This window comes from Lissotriton helveticus, chromosome 2_1 (assembly GCF_964261635.1).
Source record: "Lissotriton helveticus chromosome 2_1, aLisHel1.1, whole genome shotgun sequence".
In the NCBI taxonomy this organism is placed as follows: domain Eukaryota; kingdom Metazoa; phylum Chordata; class Amphibia; order Caudata; family Salamandridae; genus Lissotriton; species Lissotriton helveticus.
Genome location: NC_136059.1, coordinates 1,555,352,615 through 1,555,374,967, shown reverse-complemented (window position 1 = coordinate 1,555,374,967; position 22,353 = coordinate 1,555,352,615).

The window sequence follows — 22,353 nt, the reverse complement described above, 5'->3', positions numbered from 1 at the left end:
GTCCATGCGTTCTAAGTCAGAGCGGTCTAGTAACGAACTAGAACGCTAACCTAAGCGGAAATTTGATGAAATCGTTGAGCTATGAAGTTATTTTGACGTCCTGGGCGAAGGGTCTGCTCTGTCTTGGCTGTCCGGCGGATGCAGGGGATAAAGGAAACGAAAAAAATACGCATGTCAACAACCGTCAACTCAGGCTTTTTTCAGCCGTAGCTCTTCAAAAGACGGGGATGGAGCTCAAGTCTGGAATGTGATATAGGTTATAACAACTCCTATTCCATTCCCAATCCTAGGTTAATGAGTGCAATGATATAAATGCTTTCCACAGTCATGGTTGAAGGTACCCATGAATATGTTATTTGTGAACAGCATGCAGCCCTCGGTTATGCATTCTGTAAGTTGGTTAATTAACCTTGGGGTTTTTCCTTGACTAATGATAAAGTGTGTATAGGTGAAGTGCACACGTGAAGTAGAGGTTAATTTAAAGTTTGAGACATTCGAATGTGGCATAGGTCGTTATGCGGATGTTCTTCCATACAAGGGAGATTTTTCAGAATGTCCACTTTCCCATTACATACTTTTAGTTGTCCTTCGTCTGAAAAATGAAAGTCTTGTAGGACAAGAAGAACTGAGAGTTGGACTTTGAATTTACGCAGAGTTTAGTGATGATGATTAGGTTTTTAATGCTAACTCTAAACGGTTCAAACATAACATTATTGAACAATTTCCAGATTCCCTCTTTGTTGACCAATTCCATAATGGGCGCCTAGGGAAGATTAACAAGCATTGGAAATGCAATAGGTCTCGCACCATTCGAGTTAGTGTTTTTAGAATTGTTTATGGGTTTTTTTTGTAAATGTTTAGCATTTTTGTTTCCTGTAGCCAATGCTAAAGTATTACAAATAAAAAAAGCCATAAACATTTCTAAAAGCTCTAACTGAAATGGTCTGAGAACTATTGCACTGTGTGAGGGTGAGGGTGAGTGAGGGTGAGGGTGAGTGAGGGTGAGTGAGGGTGAGGGTGAGTGAGGGTGAGTGAGGGTGAGGGGTTGAGGGTGAGTGAGGGTGAGTGAGGGTGAGGGGTTGAGGTTGAGGGTGAGGTGTTGAGGGTGAGTGAAGGTGAGTGAGGGTGAGGGTGAGTGAGGTGTTGAGGGTGAGTGAGGGTGAGGGTGAGTGAGGGGTTTTGGGTGAGTGAGGGTGAGGGGGAGTAGTTGAGGCTGAGTGAGGGTGAGTGAGGGTGAGTGAGGGGTTGAGGGTGAGGGGTTGAGGGTGAGTGAGTGAGGGTGAGGGGTTGAGGGTGAGTGAGGGTTTGAGGGTGAGGGGTTGAGGGTGAGTGAGGGTGAGGGGTTGAGGGGGAGGGGTCGAGGGGGAGGGGTTGAGGGTGAGTGAGGGTGAGGGGTTGAGGGTGAGTGAGGGTGAGGGGTTGAGGGTGGGTGAGTGAGGGTGAGGGTTTGAGGGTGAGGGGTTGAGGGTGAGTGAGTGAGGGTGAGGGGTTGAGGGTGAGTGAGTGTGAGGGGTTGAGGGTGAGTGAGGTTGAGGGTGGTTGAGTGAGGATGAGTGAGAGTGAGGGTGAGTGAGGGGGTGAGGGTGAGTGAGTGAGGGTGAGGGGGTGAGGGGGAGGAATGCGGCCTGCTCTTCCTACTTGTGTGGCAAGTATTTAAAGTTGCTGCCGTAGCTCAAGCTGCTGAGACGGGGGGACATGGGGGGCTGCGACAAGGAAAGGATTGGCAGGGAGGGCGCAACAGGAAGGCTCTCACTGGACGTGCGTGGCTCCACCTAATGCATGAAAAGGAGGAGTTTCTGACACAAAATATCTGTTGAAAATTATAAATTTAAGTAGGGAAGCTGTGATTTGTCCCGATTTCCTGGGTCCACTGTGTACAAATCGGCCAGTCAACGAGTGTTTATTCGTGTTTTCTTATGTTGAGGCTTTGTTTTTTTTTTTTTACCCCTTAGTGCAGTCTTCTGCAGTTTGTAGAATATAGCGTGAATTCGATCAGAAGGGATCAGAGCACTTTGCGTAAGCGAGAGTTACATTACACTAGGCCACATGCATTGTTCAAGGCATCAGGAAATTAGGGGATTTGCCCAGAATCTCAAGAGTTTGAGCCAAAACTGAGATTGGAACCGGGTTCCCGAGTTCCAAAGACTGCAGATCGGGCTGAAACACCACATCGCGTTTAGAGGGAGGCAGAACCCACATGATGGAAGCTTGGCTCGTTATGGGGTCGAGGTTCCGGTTTTATGAACATGACAATTTAGCTGTAATGAAATAAAGGATTAAATAACGCAATGCCTTGCAGCCAAAAGGTTAATTTAGATCACGGTTTCCTTTTATTATTTACAGCATTGTTCGGGGGGGGGGGGGGGGATATAGAAACAACACGAGGGTCAGCGTGTGGGTTAAAGTAAAAGCAACATGGTGGAGGGTGTGTGCAGGCAGTGGAGCTAAGCATCAGGATGAGCACAACAGGAAGGGGACCGAGCCCTAGCCGTACTTGCAGTGCTGGGAGACGTGAGGCAAGGGATGGGAGTGGAGGTGAGGGGGTGTTTCTGACGTAAATCCTGTGTTAATGAAAAGAAGGCGAGATCTCACTTCTTATGCTCAGCAGTCAGCTCTGCCACTCCCAGCTCTGTAATTCAAAAGTGAAAGCGCTTGCTAAACAAACAATTCATCCTCTCGTGGTCTAGAAGCTGCAATTTTTCACAAAAACACATATTTCGGATGCTATTTATTAGAAATTTAACAAGCATTTGCACCGGAGGCCAGTACTTACCAGCATAGTCCTAGGTCTGTACCGCATTGATGCTGGCTGCGGGTCGGCGGCTCTTTTGCCGAGGATGATCTTCAGAGCTGGGAAGAGACCAGTGGGCTAACTCGGGAGGGGGCGGAGCGGGTAAAATAAACAAACGAGACGGAGGGAAGAGAGGGGAGGGGGGAGGAGAAATGCGACACGGCGGGAAGGGGAGGGGGCGGAGCGGGTTAAATTAAACAAACGAGACGGAGGGAAGAGAGGGGAGGGGGGAGGAGAAATGCGACACGGCGGGAAGGGGAGGGGGCGGAGCGGGTTAAATTAAACAAACAAGACGGACGGAGGAGAGGGGAGGGGGGAGGAGAAATGGTACACAGCGGGAAGGGGAGGGGGCGGAGCGGGTAAAACAAGACAGACGTGCACGCGCTTTTAAGCTCAATGCGCATGCGCATTGAGCTTAAAAGTCACGGGCACTGCAAGGAATCGCCACGATTCCTTGCAGTGGATAAAGAGTGGATAAGCCCCCATAGTCTCGCTTGCTCGATGCGCATGCGCATCGACAGGCGAGACCTAAAAATGACTTAATTTTTCTTCACTAATGACATCCCCTCCTGGTCCTCCAGCGTCTCCAATTCCCGCAACGTATCCTCCTCCTCTTCTTTCCCGCATGGGAAGCGGTTAAAAATTTCTCCCTCCGCTCGCTTTAATGGCTTTCTCACCCTCACACTTTATAACAATGGCACTGTCTTGATTCTGACTCCTGTCTCTCTCTCTTTGACCACATTTATTTATTTTATTTATTTATTTATTTATTTTGAAAGTTTTATATAGCGCGAACAAGATCTTTGCAGATATCAGAGCGCTTTACATATGGGGGGTACGAGCATGTGAGTGAATAACCATTGGGGTGGGGGTGGTATACGAGGTAGCATAGACAGACAGATACATCAATAATGATAAAAATACAAATAAGTGGTAACATAAACAATCAGGTAAGTCAATATCACAAATCATACAAAAATGCAAAAGGTTTGAACAAGTAGTACAGCTCAAAATCGAGTCTTTGAAGTTAATCCCCAGCATTTAGCCATGAGGATAGCTTTTACTTCTTTCTTAAAAAGTATGGTAGAGGGGATGAGCCTGGTTTCAGGAGGGAGTGAGTTCCAAATCCTGGGTGCCATTCCTGAGAAGGAGCGTTTATAGGTTTTTTCCTTGCGGAATCTTCTGGGCTTTAGCAAAAGATTGTTTGTGCCTCTAGTGTTTCTGGAGCCTCCAGAAATCGTCAGCTTCTGAGCGAGGTATCTAGGTGAGCTCAGGTGGACAGCCTTGTGTGTCAAGCAAGCGATTTTCAGTTGTATTCTGGCTTCAAAAGGCAGCCAGTTCAGGGATTTGAAGTCAGGGGAAATGTGTGAGTGTTTTTTTGATCCAGTGATGAGTCTCGCTGCGGCGTTTAGAGAAGCTCTTATGGGTGCCGTAGTAGCTAGGGGGAGACCGCAGAGGGCGATGCTGCCGTATTCTATTCGAGGTATGACTAGTGATTGTACCGCAGTTTGGAAGTCTTTGGCTGGAAGGAAGGGTTTAAGTTTCCTTAGGGTGTTGATTTGGTAGTTTGCTCCCTTAGTTGCTTTGTTGATGTGTTCCTGCATGCTGAGATTTGTGTCAAGTGTTATGCCTAAAGATTTTGCTGAGTCCTTGATGGTGGGTTGAACATTGAGTGCCGTTAGGTGTTTAAGCCAAATTTGTGCGGTAGTGATCTTCGCAGGAGGTGAGATCAGAAGGAACTCTGTTTTAAGAGCATTGAGTTTGAGATGATTAGCGGCCAGCCAGGATTGGGTGCTTCTGATCGTAGAATTCAAGAGCATGATGTCTTTGGGTGATTGTAGTTTGAGATAAAGTTGGGTGTCATCAGCGTACATGTGGAAGTGTACATTGGAATCTTGTAGCAAGGTGGTGAGAGGTTCCATAACTAGGTTGAACAAAGTTGGGGATAGGGAGGATCCTTGTGGTACGCCTAGCGATACAGGTATTGGCGAGGACATCAAGTTGTTACTCTTGAATTTCTGCGACCTGTTGTGTAGAAAGGACGTGAACCACTTGAGCACAGTTCCAGATAGACCCACTCTTGTGTTTAACAGTTCGAGTAAATTCTCATGTTTGACGGTGTCAAATGCAGAGGAGAGATCAAGAAGGATGAGGAGGCAGGTATCGTTTTGATCTAGGATCTTCCACTCCCTTCGTCCCACCCCTACGACTACTATCTCTCTAGATTCTTCCTCTTATTTTTTCTCTAACTTGTCTTCTTTCTCCCTTTCTCCCCCCCTTGACCCCCACACATTCCTTCAAACCACTCTCCAGAGAGTCACAGGTTGATCCTTCCCCCCCTTTTCTCGTTCCCTCCCCTCACATTCTGCCACCTTCCCAACGGGACCTCCCCCTTACCTCATCTGCTTTACACCCCACTTCACCCCTACATCTAGCATCTCCCCACTATTCCACTGCCTTCTCTCACCCCTAACTCCCCTATTCCTTCCCATTTCCCCCTTTTTAATCCACCTTTCTTACAATCTGAACTACTGATCAACTCGCCTTACCCTCCCTCCCCTCTGCTCCTCACCCCTCTCCACTCTTCCCCTTTCCTCATACCCTCAATTCTGTTCTCACAACCCCCATCTCTCTACAACCTTATCTCCCCCCTCCCATGCCTCACATCCCTGCCTCCCCTATTGGTAATCCCATCATCTTCCCTCCCACTGATCTCACCCCCCCTCTCTCCTCATCTTACATTCCCCCCTATGCTTCACAACCCTGTTTTCCCTCTTGGTAATTCCTCCCTCTTCCCTCCCTTTGACTGCTCAGCCCCTCACTCCTCCCACAACTTTCATTTTGCTCAACTGTGGTTCTGAAAATTCTGGACTTGAGAATAAAACTTCGTCGTAACAGGACGAATTTAGTATCAAAAGACCGAAAATGACGAGTACACTATGTACAACCATTTTCGTCATATTCCAGTGACGATTTCACCTCGAAATCGTCATTCTCGTTCTGAACCCTTGGCTTCCATTTTGTATACGGCAGCCATTTTGTGAGTTGCCCTTTACATAGGCTTATGATACAGCTAAATTCGATTCCAAAGGACACGTACACCTTAATTGACTTTCCTGCGACCTGGGCAAGTTGGAACCATTGCCCCAGGCCGAACCTGTTTGGTCAGTTCCTCTCCCAGTGGCCGAATGAGATAGCATCAAGGCACAACAGGCCATAAACCCATTTCATCGCACACACCCTGCCGAATCTTGCTCACACCTGTCCCTGCTCTTTTCTCTCACTTGCTTTATGATGGGGAGGTGCCCATTTTTATTGGGGGTCCACCGATATCTGATGAAATGTTGGGCCTTGCCGGGTGATTTGTTGTGGGCTGGACGAACTGAAATATGGACATGTCATCATGACTCTGCTTTTCCTTTGTAACAAAGAATGTGAATAGTGTACTGTAAATTCGAAGAATGTTTGCCTAAAGCACAATATTTTGTATAAAAAGAGAAGCCTGACTTTGTAAGTTTGAGCAGTCTCCTGAGAATATACATCCTGTGTGTTGTACTTCTAGGACGCTTGTTTCTTGGTTGCAGCCAATAAAATCGATCCTTGACTTCACCTAGAAGACTCTGAGTTTCTGTGGTCTGAATCAGGAAAGAACCCGAGGTCTTTGGGTGTACCCTGGCCCCGCTGGGTTACCGGTTCATTACCGGTTCTGAAAAACCCAGTACCTCAGTTGGCGCCCAACGCGGGGCGATACCAGCGGTACCAGTCCAGCCAGAGGTTCGTGAGGAGCTTCGTGTGAAAATTCTGGAGGACGGCCAACCACGCCATCGACCCCTGCATGTCGACGTGGTCCGAAGGTCTTTGCGGCGAGGTTCCCCGCTTCCCGACGGCTACAAAGGACTGCTGCCCTGGCTATCGCCCTGATTTGGACCCTTGAAGTTTGGTAGAGCGAAACGATAAGACGAGTCTTCTGGTGACGTCATCGATATCTCAGTTAAGTATGAGTGGAGCGTCTCCCAGTCCTTAGTTGGTTTTAATTTGGAACTTGCAAGTGCCAAAGCCGAAGGACTCGTGTATTCACAAGAAATATCGTAATCGATAATCCTTTGAAGTTTGGAGCTAGACTAGAGAGCGAAGATGCCTGGTCTTAGACTTGGAAATTTGTTTTGTCTTGGTTGTAATAATAGGGACTCCCGATTGGAGAACTCGTGTCCGGTTCCTCCGGTTGGAACTCCAACTTACGAGTTATATGTGAAACATGGAGTAGGCCCCATCACATATAATGAAGTGTGGATCAAATACACCAGAAAAGATGGTGTTTTAAAATGGCCCCAATATGGTAGCTTTGATACAGAAATCTTAGACAATCTCGAAGTTAAACTTTTCAAAAAGAAAGCCCGGCCGGCGATGTTTGACTCTTTCCGCCTATGGCGTAAGGAAGCCAAACAGAAGGAAATTAAATTAGCGAAGAAAAATAAGAGAGAAGGGGGAATTTCGATAGTGCAAGCTGCTATGCAGTTTAAAGACAATGAAGAAGAACAGATGAGTGAGCAGTTGCACAGGCAACATAAAATGGTAATAGATAAATGCTATCAAGTTTTGCCACCTCCTCAGCAAGATGCAGCAAAAGGGCTTGAAAAAGATCCCTTAATGTCGCATTTATTAAGTTCGCCACCCCCTTATGCGCAAAATGCCACGGCACCTCCGCAACATTTAGTTGTGCAACCTGTGCCTCCTGTTCCTCCACAGCACCCACCAGCTGGTCTTCAGCTGGCTCCTGCTCCTTTGGTGCAGCCTCCTCAAGGCCCACCGATCACGTCTGTTTCACCTGTGCTTTCTGCGACTTTTCCTAGTACACCTTCTATTTCTCCTAATGATCCCTCTGCTATTGCTTCTGCCCCTGCCTTATCTCACCCTGTTTTTCCACCCGTTCTTCCTTCAGTTTCTCCTTCCGTTCGGCAGAGAATGGCCAACACTGTTACTAATCTTTTCTCACCTCTTTTCGGGTCGCCTACTACGACCCCTAACATGGAACGAAGACAGTTGCGAAGTCAACTGCCTGACTATCGAGAGAGAGATTTACTGAATCGTTTAGCGCATAAATGGGTTATGGACACTGTAAGATATGATGTAGAGTCTGTCATGGAAGTCTTCCGTCTATGGGAAGCACCGACGCAGAGATACGTTTTTGAACAAATGTGTGTTTTTCTCTGTGAGGATTTGGAAGACAATGATCTGGAATACAACCCGCCCAAGTTGTGTCGTGTACGGTTCGAGTTTGGAGAGGGCATGATCGTAGGTCCCGATGTCGAGAGAGCGGTTGAGACATTGTTGTCATTTCGGAGTAAGGGGGGCACTTCTCAGTCGTCATTTGAGCATGGCACATCCGGTAGGAGAAAAGGCGCGACAGTACCCGATGAGAGAGGTTCCCCCACAGTGGAGGGAACGGGACCTACAAGCTAACCCACCTATTCAGCCTCATTTCCAGCGGGTGTGGGTACATGTCCCATGGAGGCGAGCTGAAGTTTTAGCCCTTAAACAGACATTGCCTGATCGCCGTAAAAATCCCGCAGGGTATTACAAAGAGTTGTCACAGACTGCAGGGTCATGTATCATGAATTTAGCCGATATCGATATGTTATTTGGGAATGTTGTTCCACAGCCTTTATGGGGTAAGATTCGTCATACAGATCATGATCAGGAGTTAGGTGACTCATGGGCTAATATTGCTGCTGCAGATGCCCGACAAGTTGGTGGTGCTAAGCCTGAGCCTTTAGTAGCCGAACTTCCTGGTAAAATAATTGATTACATGAAAACGATAATGCCTGCAATACGTGTAAATTGGGATAAGTTGTCTGCATGTAAGCAGAAGAAAGATGAAACAGTGTCAGATTTCTTCACCAGGTTTGAAGAAACATTTGTCGACCACAGTGGTCAAGATATGAGCACAGAAGGTGGTCAGCGTTTGTTCATCGATAAATTCGTGCACAATCTGCTTCCCGAGTTGTGTAAAAAGTTAAAAGATTCAGAGAGTTCATGGGCAGTTTCCTCCTCAGCACAGATATTGGCTACTGCACAGTATTACGAAAATCGAGACAAAGACGAGAAAGATAGAGCAGAAAAGAAAACTAAAGAGTTGAAAACGAAGGTTTTGTTACAGCAAGCATATCCGCCACGTGGTGGTGGTGGCCAGAATAGTGGTGGTCAAAATAATAGTGGTCAGAGTAACTATCAGAATAATTATCAGCAGCCTCAACAGTATCAGAGGAACTCGCAAAGAGTCGAGTATACTCAACCACGTGTCCCTGTAGGCCCCAATCAGTGTTCAGATTGCAAGGAAGAGGGTCATTTCAAGTATAGTTGTCCTATTTTATTACAGCGTGCAAATGGTGCTTCTGGTGTAAGAGGTCGAGCTGTTCAACAAGCGTCTAGAGGTAGAGGACGTGGAAATTTGCCCCAGAACACACAGTCTCTTCCACCTCAAAATTCGATTAATAAGTTTGATCAGCAGAATAACGCATCTGGTAGCTGATGATTACTATGCAGAAGATGAGCATTGGGAAGGTAATGATTGCTAGGTCAGCCATAGACAAAGAGAGGGAGTTGTTTCAGTTCCAGTAGATCAGAGTGGACCTTACGTTGAGGTGATTACATCAGGTGTGTCAGAGCCTTTTCTGTTGGATACTGGTGCTACAAAGAGTTCTATTATGCACTCCAAACTCCCTGGCGCATCTTTGTCTGGCGAAATAAATGTATCTGTAGGTTTTTCTGGCGCCCCAGTTAGAAATCCGATTTCTGACCCTTTGTCCCTTTCTGTTGGACCTTGCGAATTCGAAGCACCCCTTATTCTGACAACAGGTTGTGGCGAAAACTTGCTAGGATTAGATTTGCTAAAAAGATTGTATGCGACTTTGTACTGTTCTCCTTCTGGAGTACAACGTACACTGGGTAAGAAAGTGGTTTCTCCAATGTATTTGTCGAGAGACAAACTTCCAACAGAATTGTCATCTCTCCCTAATATTCTTTGGGCTACTGGTCCTAATGATGTAGGTCTTTTAGAAATACCACCATATGTTGTAACATTGAAAGCCAATGTTAAAATACCACGACTTCCCCAATATAGAATTTCTAGTGAAGGTGAAAAACCTTGCTAGCGATCATTTACGATCTAATTGAAAAAGATGTCATTGAAGAGACAAGAGACAACATTTGCAATAGCCCTGTTCTTCCTGTTTTAAAACGAACTGATCCTTCCCAGCCACCTGTTTACAGATTCGTGATTGATCTTAGAGAGGTCAATAAAATAGTTGTGCCACAATTTCCAGTTAAATAAATGTATCTGTAGGTTTTTCTGGCGCCCCAGTTAGAAATCCGATTTCTGACCCTTTGTCCCTTTCTGTTGGACCTTGCGAATTCGAAGCACCCCTTATTCTGACAACAGGTTGTGGCGAAAACTTGCTAGGATTAGATTTGCTAAAAAGATTGTATGCGACTTTGTACTGTTCTCCTTCTGGAGTACAACGTACACTGGGTAAGAAAGTGGTTTCTCCAATGTATTTGTCGAGAGACAAACTTCCAACAGAATTGTCATCTCTCCCTAATATTCTTTGGGCTACTGGTCCTAATGATGTAGGTCTTTTAGAAATACCACCATATGTTGTAACATTGAAAGCCAATGTTAAAATACCACGACTTCCCCAATATAGAATTTCTAGTGAAGGTGAAAAACCTTGCTAGCGATCATTTACGATCTAATTGAAAAAGATGTAATTGAAGAGACAAGAGACAACATTTGCAATAGCCCTGTTCTTCCTGTTTTAAAACGAACTGATCCTTCCCAGCCACCTGTTTACAGATTCGTGATTGATCTTAGAGAGGTCAATAAAATAGTTGTGCCACAATTTCCAGTTAAATAAATGTATCTGTAGGTTTTTCTGGCGCCCCAGTTAGAAATCCGATTTCTGACCCTTTGTCCCTTTCTGTTGGACCTTGCGAATTCGAAGCACCCCTTATTCTGACAACAGGTTGTGGCGAAAACTTGCTAGGATTAGATTTGCTAAAAAGATTGTATGCAACTTTGTACTGTTCTCCTTCTGGAGTACAACGTACACTGGGTAAGAAAGTGGTTTCTCCAATGTATTTGTCGAGAGACAAACTTCCAACAGAATTGTCATCTCTCCCTAATATTCTTTGGGCTACTGGTCCTAATGATGTAGGTCTTTTAGAAATACCACCATATGTTGTAACATTGAAAGCCAATGTTAAAATACCACGACTTCCCCAATATAGAATTTCTAGTGAAGGTGAAAAACCTTGCTAGCGATCATTTACGATCTAATTGAAAAAGATGTAATTGAAGAGACAAGAGACAACATTTGCAATAGCCCTGTTCTTCCTGTTTTAAAACGAACTGATCCTTTCCAGCCACCTGTTTACAGATTCGTGATTGATCTTAGAGAGGTCAATAAAATAGTTGTGCCACAATTTCCAGTTGTTCCTGACATTACTGCCCTATTGACTATGATTCCAGCTTCTGCCACCTGGTTTTCGGTGATTGACTTGAAGAATGCTTTCTTCAGCATCCCGATTGCTGAGGAGAGCAGGGATATTTTTGGTTTCAGTTTAGGAGGTCGCAGCTTCCGCTTTAAACGAGCTCCACAGGGCTACTGTGAAAGTCCATCAATATATAGTCAAGCTTTAAAAACACAGCTTGATACAATTGTTTTACCTGAAGGTGCTACCCTTATTCAGTATGTGGATGATTTGCTTATTGCTGCAGATACTGAGGAAATCTGTAAAGAAGCCACATTGTCATTGTTGCGTCATTTGTGTGATTTGCACCACAAAGTGTCTCTCTCAAAATTGCAATATTGTCGACAAGAAGTGACCTACTTAGGTCATCTCTTATCGAAGGAGGGAAGGAAACTGACCCCAGAAAGAATTCAGGCAATAGCGAAATTGAGTGTGCCAAGAACACAGAGAGAAGTGCGTGCTTTCTTGGGTATTACATCATATTGCAGGCAATGGATACCACATTTTTCGTTATTAGCCAAACCTTTGGTGGCATTAACGTGTAAAGATACACCCAATCCCATTCCTTGGTCTGAAGAGTGTCAGAAAAGTTTTTCTGAATTGCGCACAGCATTATGTTCGGCTCCTGTGTTGGGTACCCCCAACTACAGTAAGCCCTTTACATTGTATGTCCACGAGAAGGAAGGTTGTGCGTTGTCAGTGTTGACTCAGTTTTTGGGGACAAACAGCGTCCATGTGCATATTTTTCGTCGACTTTGGATCCAGTAGCTAGAGCGTTGCCAAGTTGTTTAAGAGCCACAGCGGCAGCAGCTGTCTCTATTCGACAGTCTGCTGGTCTAGTAATGAACAATACACTAGTCGTGATAGTCCCACATGCAGTAGACACGTTGTTAAATAGAACCAAGACACAGCACTTAACTAGTGCTCGATTGTCAGGTTATGAATTAAGTTAGCTAGTCATGTGCACATAAAAAGGTGCAACACTTTAAACCTAGCTACGTTGCTGCCAATTGTAGAGGAATCAGATGCTTCAGAACAGCATGATTGTTTTCTTAGAATAGAAGAAGAAACAAAAGGGAGAGTAGATCTCTACGATACTCCTCTTGCTGAATGTGATGGTACATTGTGGGTGGATGGTTCATGCTTCAAGCTCCCGAATGGTGACACGACTGCAGCATATGCTGTCACGACTTTGCATACAATTGTTGAAGCTGCACGTATTCCACATAATTCAGCTCAAGCAGCAGAATTGATAGCAGCATGTGTGTTGTCTAAAGGAATGAAAGTGACCATCTATACTGATAGTCAGTATGCATTTGGTGTGGCTCACAGTTTTGGACGATTGTGGAAAGAACGTGGGTTCCTGACTTCGCATGGAGCTAAGATTCAGCATGGTCAGTTGGTGAATGAGCTTCTTGAATCACTGACCATGCCTCTGCAAGTGGCGATTGTGAAATGTAGTGCTCACAAGAAGGTGACTGATGATGTTGGTCGTGGAAATGGATTTGCTGACGAAATCGCGAAAGAAACTGCAGGGAATGTAATGAGCCGAATGTATGTTGCAGGCCCTGCAAGATGGGTTGGTGATGTTGGAATGTGTGAGGACACGATAGAGAGTGTGAAGTCTATTCAAGCTGAGGCTACAGAGAAAGAGTTGAACATGTGGAGAGAAAGTACGGGTAGAATGGATGCAAATGGTTGTTGGATTGAATTGTCAGAGCATCAGAGATGGTTGTTACCCGATGCATATGTGCTTGCAGTGGTTACAATGGCTCATGGAATGGCTCATATCAGCGTGAAAGGGATTTGCAAGTTGTTGGCTCCAGTATGGCAAAATGCAGGAATTCCCAAGTGTGCAGGGAATGTCGTCAAGAATTGCATGGTGTGTCTGAAACACAATCCTGGTAGGGGAACCCCAACTCCAGCTGGTCATTTTGCACCTCCTACGTACCCGTTCGAGGTTTTGCAGCTAGATTTCATCCACATGGAGAGGTGCAACAATCTAAAATACGTACTCGTTGTTGTTTGTGCCTTCTCAAGATGGGTAGAAGCATACCCCCTAAAAGACAATACTGCCTTATCCACAGCTAAAGCCCTTATGAAAGAGTACTTCCCCAGATTCGGAATGCCTAGAATGGTCTCAAGTGATAATGGGAGTGAATTTGTGGGTCGAGTGATGAAGAGAGTATGTGAAGGGTTAGGCATTCAACAAAGGTTCCACGCTGCAAATCACCCCCAATCAGCTGGATTAGTAGAATGTTATAATGGCACGCTTAAGTTAAAACTGGCCAAAATTCAAGCGAGCACAGGTCTTAAATGGCCTGATGCTCTACCCTTATCACTCCTATCAACCAGAATGACTGTGCATTCACGAGTAAAACTTAGCCCCCATGAGATAGTCTTTGGCCGGCCAACATATGGGGAGTGCCAAGGCCCACTAGGTTCAGCGAAATTGAACACCCTGTTTTGCTTGATTATCTGTATGAATTGACGGCTAAATTGCGTGTTTTGCATCAACAGGTTCAGACTCCAGGTCACGCATTCGACCCTGGTTCCTGGGTCCTTGTCAAGAACTTCCAGAGAACCAAAAACGACCAGCCCAGGTGGACCGGACCGCACCTCGTCCTTCTTTCCACAAGATCAGCAGTTCGAGTGGAGGGGAAGGCGAACTGGATCCACGGGATCCATTGCAAACGGATCCCTCTGCCTCTGCCATATGATCAGTGGGTCCAGAAGGGTGTCGCCGACGCAGAAACTGAAACTGTACCACGCTTTCTGCCCTTCAGTGATGCACGAGTAAAAGGAACATTTACTCAACAAGAGAGCGAGAACATTTTGCAACCAGCTGTATCACCGTCAATTCCATTGAACACTACAGAGCCTGAACTCCTGTTTCAGGATCAGACAGTACCCGGGAAAAAGCGCTATAATTTGAGGCCAAGACCTATGGACAAATAAACAAAACCTTTTTTTCACCTCCAAGTACTATTTTTTTTGAAAGTGCAGCTCTCCCATCTGAGAAACTTGCTCATTTTTGTTTTTCGTACCGCCATCCGGGTTCCGCTGCTAGGGCCGCGATTGCCCAAAGTCTTTGGGGTGCAGCTGACGACGTTAGGTCGGCAGTTCTGGTTGGTCTAAGGGAGTTGCCCTGGACTGACAGAAGCATTCCTTAGCAGAATCAACCTCCCATCGCGGGCAGCACTTTAGAGAGGATGGAGTTTCTCGAGATGGAGAGACCTGCCAAGGAAATGAACTTTAAACACAAGATTTGTAAAATAATGACAAAGAAAAGCTTTTTGATATTGTGCATTTTCATGCTATTCAGTGTGATGATATTTTTAATAAGTTATGTGTTATTCTCTTTTCGAGTAACATTTGCACCCACTACATCGCCTATACCTTCTCCTTCTACTGTTTCCACACACTCTTTTCAACCCCTTCCTGAACACGAATCAGCTAGGAGATTAGAGTTTATTAATAACTCCTTTGTTCAGCTTTTGCACCAACACCAACTTGTAATGAACACGACTAACTGTTGGGTGTGTGGTCTTATGCCTCACACAACGGATAAAGGTATTCCTTATCTGGTCCTGCCATTCAGTCACAATGGTTCTGTGTGGGCCTACAGAACAATGTTCATATACGCACATGAAGTCTACCCCCTACGTTCTGTTACAGACAATCCTAAAAATAGTGCTCTAGTTAAGGGTATAATAAACATGATTAAGGAAGGTATTTCTTATGAGACTATCCCGAGAGATGAGACACTAGTATACATAGGATGGAACGTAACCGGATATGGAGCTACTCTGAGTGAGAAACAGCAAGCTAAGAGATCTTCCCCGATTTGGATTGTACCCCATCATGGTCATCTGTGTCTGCAAGGTAATGGCACGAATCCCAGAGCTCAGTTAGGGAAGAGTATCTGCACTAAAACGTATGTTTTTACAGCCCAGACTTCCCCTTCGTTTTTAGCAGCTAAGGGTACCTATTTCATCTGCCATGATAGAGCCTATACATGGTTGCCCCCTGACTTTTCGGGCTCATGTTTTGTTTCGTTCCTGTTGCCTCCCACCTACACAGCAGCGGCAGATTACCACAAGAAAAGGATAGTTAGAGGTGCCTTGAGCCAAGAAGACACTGCAGGACAAGAATTTGGGGACTTCGTAAAGGGTTTTCTGCCGTTCTGGGGACCGATGGCTAACAGCAGGAACATAAGGTAATTGACAAGGGTGGTTGAATCCACCGTGATTGAAACTGCTGGTGCCCTTAGTAACTCGACTGCTGAGCTCCAGTCGGATCGACTTATGACCCTTCAGAACAGGGTCGCATTAGACGTCATACTTGCAGACCGAGGTGGGGTATGTAAATTGATCCAATCGAGTTGCTGTGTTTTCATTCCAGATAACGCTCCAACAGTGTACCAGGCCATCTCTAAACTGCATAAGATTTCCGAATCTATTCATGTGGATAAAGGAGATTGGTCTTTAATGGGATGGTTCTGGGAACTGATATCCGCCTGGGGATGGAAAATTCTGATGGTCATTGGGATGGTCTTAGCCATTCTTTTCCTGTTTTGTCTGTGCGTGCAGTGTGCTCCTGCAATATGTGGCCTCTGTGCTGCATCATGTGTAAGGAAACCTGTATCAAGAGTCGAGCTAAGTACTAGAATGATGTTACAGCAACATCTCAATGACTTTAGGAATATAGACCTGGACTCAGATTAGCATGAGATTAGGTTAAATTGCCTATGTAAGGGCAAAAGGAGGGTTTGTGGTTCTGAAAATTCTGGACTTGAGAATAAAACTTCGTCGTAACAGGACGAATTTAGTATCAAAAGACCGAAAATGACGAGTACACTATGTACAAGCATTTTCGTCATATTCCAGTGACGATTTCACCTCGAAATCGTTATTCTCGTTCTGAACCCTTGGCTTCCATTTTGTATACGGCAGCCATTTTGTGAGTTGCCCTTTACATAGGCTTATGATACAGCTAAATTTGATTCCAAAGGACACGTACACCTTAATTGACTTTCCTACGACCTGGGCAAGTTGGAACCATTGCCCCAGGCCGAACCTGTTTGGTCAGTTCCTCTCCCAGTGGCCGAATGAGATAGCATCAAGGCACAACAGGCCATAAACCCATTTCATCGCACACACCCTGCCGAATCTTGCTCACACCTGTCCCTGCTCTTTTCTCTCACTTGCTTTATGATGGGGAGGTGCCCATTTTTATTGGGGGGTCCACCGATATTTGATAAAATGTTGGGCCTTGCCGGGTGATTTGTTGTGGGCTGGACGAACTGAAATATGGACATGTCATCATGACTCTGCTTTTCCTTTGTAACAAAGAATGTGAATAGTGTACTGTAAATTCGAAGAATGTTTGCCTAAAGCACAATATTTTGTATAAAAAGAGAAGCCTGACTTTGTAAGTTTGAGCAGTCTCCTGAGAATATACATCCCGTGTGTTGTACTTCTATGACGCTTGTTTCTTGGTTGCAGCCAATAAAATCGATCCTTGACTTCACCTAGAAGACTCTGAGTTTCTGTGGTCTGAATCAGGAAAGAACCCGAGGTCTTTGGGTGTACCCTGGCACCGCTGGGTTACCGGTTCAGTACTGGTTCTGAAAAACCCAGTACCTCACAACCCCCCCCACTCTGCCTGGTGACTTTACCCTTACATTCACCTTTCATTACCCATGGTACCTGGCCTGCACCCTCTCTCTTCTCCCCACTCGTGTGGCCTCCCTTTGACCTCCCTCCCTCCTCTCCCTGCTCAACCCCTTCTCCTCTCACCTCACCGTATCCATGGCCTTCCCATTACCCCACTCCCTCCCCCCTCCTCCTCCAGTCATCCATTTCTACTTCTCAACTTTCTCCTCTCTATTCTTCACCTCTGCTCAACACCAGTAAAAATATCTCAGTAACTCCATTCACTCCTTTCTACCACCTTCTTTCCCCCCTCAGACCCTTTCATCACATATCTCCCCCCAGCCCCCCACAGCTCACTGCCCTTCTTTGCTTACTTCACTTCCTCCCCCACCTTCGACCCTTGCACCCCAACACTCTCCCCGGTCCCCCACTTCCTCCTGTCCTCCTTCGCCTAGTCCACTCTCTCCCTTAACCATTGAGCCACCCTTCACTCCGTGCTAAGCACACCTCTCTCTGGAAACTAAACTTGATTCCCTCATCTCGTCCATTTCCCTGCTTGAAGCGTCCATTTCACTCCTATGTGCTAAGATATCCCCCTCCCCGAACAACCTCCCGAGGAGTTCCTTGCTCCCGCGCCCCAATAGAGCAAATCACAATCTATCCTCCACAGACATTACCAACCTATTGGCTACCTACAAGACCATCAATGTCATTTCCCCTAAACTAGCCTCTCCTAACAACTCTACACAATTTGCCATTCAGACCATCTCTTCCGTCAGAACTTACCAGCCTCCCCCTCAAGGGGCACCCTCATTCAAGAATCTAATCCCTATCCCCCTCATCAGTCCAGACACTCACATCACCAAAACAGTTGCGTCAGAGCTACACTGTATGCTCCATAACAGCAGATCTGCAACCAAACACAAACTGGAAATCTCCGACACCATCACTCACCTCAATCTCGACATGCTCTTTCTCACTGAGACCTGGTTTAATGACTCCTCTCACACTTCATTTGATCTTTTGTTACCTACTGACTACTCCATTCTCAGAAACGACAGACCAGGTGTTGCGATTATCTTCAGAAACACTCTCCAAATCAAAGCCTCTCCCACCACCCTCTTTCACACCTTTGAATGCCTCTCCCTAGAATTCCAAGTTCATCACGGCTCACCCTTCAGGTTCAATACCATCTACCACCCACCTGGTAATTGCCCTTCCTTCATGGAGGAATTCATCGACTTCATTAGTGACCAATATTCACAAAGCGACAAGCACATCTTCCTAGGTGATTTCAATCTCCACTGGGGCTCCGTGGAAGACTTGGCTGCCAACAAGCTTGCAACCTTTCTTTCCGCTAACGATCTTGCACAACACTGCTCGGAAATTACACATGCCAAGGGCTCAATTCTGGACCTTGTGATTTCCAAATCAGACCAGATTTCCACTGCTTAACCCATCCATGTTGACTGGTCTGACCATTTCCTCATTCCCTTCTGTTTTCACCTCTCTCACATTCTAACTCTCGGCCAACCCAAAAGAGCCTCTACGTGGTTCCGCAACACAAAAAACATTGATCTTGAGACTTTATGTGATTCTGCTATGCAGTCTCTTCCTAGTCTAGACCCCAATACAGATGTCAACGATCTCACTCCCCTTTGCCTCTCAATCCTGGCAGTCGAAATCCACAAGGTTGCTCCACTCCAAAGCAAAAGGAAAAGACCCACCCCATCAGCTCCTTGGTTCAACAAAGCACTTGATGGTGCGAGATTTAGAAATATATTTATTTCAGCTCGCAAAGTCACACTTCCATAATGAATAATAAATTAATAATGTGTGCAGTGTGAAATATTAACCAACCTAGAGTAAAAGTTGCATTATCATGAACACGCAGGAATCTAATATGTGTGCTCATATATGTGCATTATGTGCAAGGTGCTTGCATAAGAGAAATAATTAACTAATCCTGTCTATTATTGTGATTGTCAGATTTATATGCGGCTGTTTTAAATAATGGCATGTGCTTATTTTCTGTGTGCTCATGTTTTGTCTTTTGTCTTAAATGTTGCATGAATCTGTTTTGTTGCTTTGTTTGCTTCTGCTAGGTAACATAGATTAATGGGTAATTATTAGCAAAGGTGGGTGGGTAACAGAACAAATGTCAATTCCTTAATTAATTGATGTTTTATGTTTGTTTAAATAATAGTTCTTCAAATGGAGTTTAGAGTTGGCTGCAGAGAAAAATATTACACATTAAAAAGTGACGCAAGAAAAAGGTGGCGCAGAAAATTGACGCTTTCTGAAAAAAAGGCCTGTTGATAAAGTCACAAGAGAAAACTTATTTTTTGAAAATGATGAGAAACCATGAACTTTTATTTTGATAAAGTTTTGAAAAGAACTGCTAAAGGCACTCTGTGGAGAGGTTTGCTATTGTGCCGCAAGAAACTCTGAACGGACAGGCTCAAGGTGAAAGGAAGAGCCGTGACATTTTTTGTATTGCATGAACATCTTTGCTACACAATGGGTTAGTGAAAAGGCCCGGACATGAAGTGGGAGATGTCACAATTTGCTGTGGCATGAGGTGGCTCAGCCAATGGAGAGCCAGAATTCAGCTGTTGGAATGTGAAAATAGTTAGTTTAGCTCAGTTTTAGGGTATAAGAATTAGCTCAAAGAGCAGACTTTTGGCTTATGCTTTTTGATTCCAGAGGGTCGTGTTCTGCTGATGGACGAATGCACGTAAGGAAAGGAGTCTTTGATAAAAACTTTGTTTTCAGGCGATGAGGGTAGAGACAGAGAATTAGTTAGGGTTTGGAAATGCTTATTTTCACTTATTTCTGCTAATAAATAATATTTCTTGAATTAAGTTATTTTTATTAATGCTGAATAAACTTTTCTTTATGACATTTTCAAATGTTTGTTTAATAAAGTTTCAAAACCTACGTTTTTATGAATATGTTTAAATAAACTTACAAAATGACAAGCTGGTCTTGTTTATTGTGAATAGTTTAAACAACATATTTAGATCTAATCGCCTCATGATTCAGTTGCTCTGTTGTTGATATGGGCCTAGTATTGTATGGTAAGTTTGATGGTAGTAGGTAGAGTCATTTATGCAAAATTTTGGTAAGAGCGCTGGATCACACTCTATGCTGAAAGGAAAAACCTTAGAATCTTGGAGAAGCACTGGAGACAATCTCCATCCACCCCCAACCTCTCTCTTTTATGTTAAATGTAAATGTAAATTGATACTTGTATAGCGCACTACTCACCCGCAAGGGTCTCAAGGCGCTTGTACGAATACCGCTGTGGAACCCATCCTGGCTTTCCCTGTGAGGTGTCCAGTCCTGGGCACCCCCAAGGTGGAGGCCAGGCATCCTTAGCATTGTGGGGGCCGTTGTGGAGATTAAGCAAGCTATTGCCCAGAGTTGCAGAGTGGGACTCCATGATTGGAATAGGCACCGAGGCGAGAATTATCAGGTCCGTGGAATTTTGAGCCCAAGACTCGCCGAGGCGGGGAATTGAACCCTGGTCCCGGGCTAGACCTCTGCATCAGGGTCTTGCGCTCTAACCATTGAGCCACACTTCTCCACTCCGTTCCTCAAGATCCATATATCACAAACAGATCTCCCAGGAAAAAATATCACATTTCAGATCCCTTCTCGATTCAGCTAAAAACAGACCCAAAAAACTTTTCGACCTCATCAAAAACCCAAATTGTTCTCCTCAAACCATCAAGCCTGAGGATGCATCAAAGAAAGCAACTGAGTTCGCTATATTCTTCGATCAAATGGTAAAATCTCTGGTGGAACAGGTCACCCACCCCACCCCCATCGATGAGCGAAAATCCTTAGTCACTTGGCAGAACTTTGCCGCCATCTCAGAGGTTGATCTCCTCAAACGCATCAGCGAAACCAAACCCTCCAACCATTCCTCTGACCCCATTCCCAGTGGCATCGCCATTGATTTACTCTCTCCTACTGGACCAGGCTAGCCAATCTCTTCCTCAGTCAAGGATCCCTCCCAATTATCCTCAAAACAGGACAGGTTACCACCCTTCTAAAAAAAACCTCTGCAGATGCAAATGACCTCAATAACTTCCACCCCTTCACCAATCTCCCTTTTCTTTCAAAGATCACAGAAAAATGTGTTGCAAAACAACTCTCCCAACACATTATGGACAATAATCTCCTCGACATGTTCCAGTCAGGCTTTATTCAAAACTGCAGCACTGAAACAACCCTGCTGCAAGTGATCGATGATGCGCTGCATATTCTCGATTCGGGGGAATCGTGCCTTCTGATTCTTCTTGACCTCTCTGCAGCTTTTGACGCTGTTAATCACAACACCCTCCTTAACATTCTTCAACAGAGAATGGGCGTGGAAGGCACAGTACTCAAATGGTTTGCCTCTTTCCTCTCAGACAGATCCCAAATGATCAAGATTTCAAATAGTCTCTCGTCTCCACTGGTGGTTGGTCAAGGCGTCCCTCAAGGTTCTATCCTTGCTCCCACTCTGTTCAATCTCTATCTGGAACCATTAGGGAACCTTCTAAGCAAATCTGGAATCCTCTACCATCTCTATGCGGATGACACTCAAATCTACCTCAAGGTGTCTTCCCCTCATAATCTCTCACTACTCAGCTCTACTCTCAACACTATTCATAACTGGATGCTAGTTCACCAACTCATTTTCAATCCCTCCAAAACGGAATTCCTCCTCAAATCTAGCTCTCTCTCTCCGCCTCCTGTTCAAGCCTGGATGGATCAATCAAATCTACTCAACAGTAAACCCATCATTGTGGACTGCGCTAAATCCTTAGGTGTCATACTTGACAAAAGACTCAACCTAATCTCACACATCAACTCCATGGCCAAGAGCGCACGTTGTCAACTGCGACTTTTATGGGGGATTAGTCGGTTCTTCCCGGAGAATGACCTAAAAATCTTGGTCCAATCGCTAGTTCTCGCTAGACTTGACTATTGTAATTCTCTTCTGACTGGCCTTCCCAAATCTCACCTCTCCCCCCTCAAATCCGTCCTCCATTCAGCAGCTCGCTTCATTTCAGGGGCCAAACGAAGTGACCACATCACTCCTATCCTGTCTTCTCTCCGATGGCTTCCCATCGAGGCTAGAGCTATCTACAAAACAGCGTGCATCACCCACAAAGCTTTGCACTCTTCCTCCCCTTGCTATGTGGCGAATAAACTCAAACTGTCTGGAGGCTCAAGACCTTCTCGGAATGCGGAAAAGTTCCTTCTTGAACCCCCCTCCTTCAAAAGAGAAAAATTGTTGGCACAATCATTCTCAGGTAATGCGGTGAGAACCTGGAACTCGCTTCCTCCGTCGCTCCGTGCCATCACCTCCATCCAGATCTT